At 36.0% G+C, this 3446-nt stretch overlaps 1 pseudogene; it reads right to left on the bottom strand.

Annotated features, from left to right (window-relative positions):
- On the bottom strand, nt 1-3318 carry LOC120200299 (annotated as a pseudogene).
- Nucleotides 3319-3446: the final 128 nt, after the last annotated feature.

The following is a 3446-nucleotide window of genomic DNA, read 5'->3' as shown; positions in this document are numbered from 1 at the left end:
CTAATCCAACATAGCTTTTAAGTTACTATAAATGCTTACTAACTGAAGAAAAGAGAATTGAGGGGTGGATATAACCTCAATCTGATCGCCAATGTGAATAATGAGGGCACCGGGGATGTATTCGGCTTCAATCCAAAGGCCATCTTTGAAGACTTGCAAATCAGGGACCTCGTTGGGCACCAAAACGGTCATGAGGGATAGATCGGTGTGGGAAGGCACGCCGAACGTAAGATCAGGGCGTGGACATGGCGGATAATAGTTTATCTTCATCAAGTACTCAATCTCCTCACCTCTGGGATGTCTCCCGTACGGCAGCCCAATATACGGTTAAGAAAATACGTTATCAGAAAGGTTTATTTTTTTAATATTTCCGGTAAAGCGCTATCAAAAATATTATTTTTTTCTACTGAAAATATTAATATTTGGAGCTACTTAAAATGTTATTTTTTCTATCGGTTTTTCTACGGAAATTAGGTAGCGAAATTAACATTTTCGGTAGAAAAAAATAATGTTTTAGGTTGCGTTTTACCGGAAATATTAAAAACCCATTAACATTTCTGATAGCGTCTTTCGTTAACCGTATATTAAGATATTGTACTACAGAACTACCACTCACCTCCTACTCCCTCTTACAGCACATTTGGTTCAAGCCCTAGCCCCATTGACAGCCATTTCAACAGCTTATCCACCACCTTCCTCACCTCCTGCGCATACTCCTCGTTCACCTATCTGCAGCCAAACCAAAATGTAATGATCATCTCATGTGTAAACTATGGGTTTAAATTAGAGCGTCTCGAACATTTTCGAGGTCATGAGCGAAAATTCAAGAATAGACCCCCTGATTATAGGATATTATTTTATTGAGTTTTCCAATTATCAAAAGTTATAAAATGATCCCTTGCTATAGGATGTTGCTTAGTTGAGTCCCTAAACTATTAAAAGTTACAAAATTGTCACTTGACTATTTATTATGTTCCAAACTCGTCATTTTTCATTAAAAGATTGGCGACAATTTGAGTAGGATTTTAATATGTTATATGAGATATGATAGTCGTTTGAGATTCTAGGATCATATTTTATCATAACTCACACAGTAGGTTCACATCTAGTTCAGACCGTCGTCAATTTTTTTTTTATGAAAAATGACGAATTTGGAACATAATGAATAGTAAGATGACAATTTTGTAACTTTTAATAGTCGAGGGAATCGATAAAGTAACACCATATAGTTAGGGGATCATTTGTGTACTTTATCCTTTATGTTGAAAACATTTTGATGTTTCGATATAACAAATTAAGTTAAATGAATTTTAAGATTTTACAAAAGATTTTCTAAGTATATTCGATGTAATTATTCGAATATCAAAATATTACTCCAAGTCTTTCAAAGTTCATTTTAATCCTTTCAAAGTTCATTTTAATCCTTACTAAAGTGTAAAATTGTGTTTTATACTTAAACTATTTTAAAACAATTTTACAGAGTATTTCGAGCTTTAATTGAGCCAAAAATATTTTCTTTTTAAAGGGTTTCAAGAAAAATCAGATTGTCCAGGGGGTACAGATTCCCCCCAAGGGTACCGATTCCCCCCTGTCTAACGGTCAAAAATAGATTGCAATTAGGGAATCGATTCCCCATGAGGGGGTACCGATTCCCCCCACGCTCCAAGCTGTTTTATTAATTGTTTCTCTCTCCAAATGGCTCCAAAACCCCAACGGCTATATACGACTTCAAACACATTCCAAGCTATAAATACAACCTAAGGACACTTGAAGATGTAAGAGAACAACTATCCAAGCAAAAACAAGAGAAGAGTTTTCATTCTTATTTCATCTTTCTCTTATAAATATTTTGTTCTTGTGAGCTCAATCTTGTAAACACCTACCTTAGAGAGGTTTTCTTGTTTACTTATTTTATCCTTTTGTAAAGGGGAAAGGTTCTAGCTTATCCCATGTAAAAGCTAGGGAAAGGTTCTAGTTTAGCCTGGAAAAACTAGGGAGTTGTAAGGTTATCTCTTTGTCCTCAAAAGAAGAACAAATTAGGAATTTGTTAGAAAATCCTTGTGAGGAGCTAAGGTAGTGGATGCAGACTTTGGTTGAGAAACCACTCTAAATCGCTGTGCAATTTTCTCTTTCAATCTCTTACTCCCTAAACAAACCGTTCCGACCCCTCTTTGCAAACCGTTCCGGTTGTCTATTCGAGCTTCCGAAAATCCCAACACTTTAATATTATATTAATAAATCATAAAAAAATAGATTTTGTCAAACTTCATTTTCATTGTTTTCTTAAGAAAATACATTAAATACAACTAAAAAATAAATAAAAGAATTTGAATTTGAATTTGAGTACCATATTAAGCTTGAATTTCAACAATAAATTAAAAATAGTGTATCATTTTATCATTTGATTAAGATTGGAGAAGACTAAGAGTAAAGAATACTTGATAATTGAATAATGAGTTTTTGAAAAGAAAAAGAAGAAGAAGAAGAGAAAAACAAGATTAGATCTAATTCGAAATTATAGGAATTAATGAGAAAAAAAATATTAACAATTTGATGAAATATTAAAAATTAGGAACTTTAATTATAAAAGTTGTAAGTGAAATTGAAAAAATTAACTCAACTATAAAGGTAAAAGGTGATATTGAAAAATATTAGGGGCGCCAATTATAAAGGTAGTAATAGAATCCATCATGTGAACTCGGGAGTATTGTTCTCCCTAAAAATATTAAGTTCGAACAGTTGTACAAACTAATGGTTAGTTTGTACGCGTGTTGTCAATCGTTAAAAAACATTCTAAATAAATATTCCAGTGCGATCACCGGGTTCAGTGACTTAATCACCTGTAAGAAGGGGGATTTTGGGCCAGAAGTGGTAGTTAATACTAGTAGGAGGCCATATGATCCTGTGGAAGAGATGATCAACCCAGTTCTTCTTCCCATTAACATCTCTCGCAAGCTTGCTCCCGTACCCTTCAATGGAAGGTGCACTGGCTGGGTTAGCGTACACCTCTTTCTCCTCCTGTGGAAGCTCGAAGAACTGCTTGCCGACCAGCTGCAATCGTCGGATCAGATCCAACGGTATGCCGTGGTTCACCACCTGGAATATCCCCCAGTCCCGGCTAGCCTCGGCCATCGAACGGACGATATTCTGCCGACCAGGGTGGCCGAAGTCGACGACAGGGATATCGGGGATCAGACCGTGGAATGTGGTGATGGCAGGCTGTTCATCTTCGGGTCGAATGAATTCAATGGGTATGTTTACTTTGGTTAGAGACGATGAAGCAATGGCCTGCACTCGCTCTACCTCCATTTTTTCTTCTTCTTTGCCTTTAGGAAACTGATTTGGCTTTAGCTTAATTGCCCCCTCATATTTGATGCATGACTGTTTTATAACTAGCGTCCAAGTAACATAAAAATACTAGGGTAGACTAGGGATGGCAATGGGTC

The sequence above is a fragment of the Hibiscus syriacus genome, unplaced genomic scaffold (genome assembly GCF_006381635.1).
Source record: "Hibiscus syriacus cultivar Baekdansim isolate YM2019G1 unplaced genomic scaffold, ASM638163v2 tig00005939_pilon, whole genome shotgun sequence".
Classification (NCBI taxonomy): Eukaryota; Viridiplantae; Streptophyta; class Magnoliopsida; order Malvales; family Malvaceae; genus Hibiscus; species Hibiscus syriacus.
The sequence above is the reverse complement of the archived record's forward strand: the minus strand, read 5'-3'. Positions and strand labels throughout refer to the sequence as shown.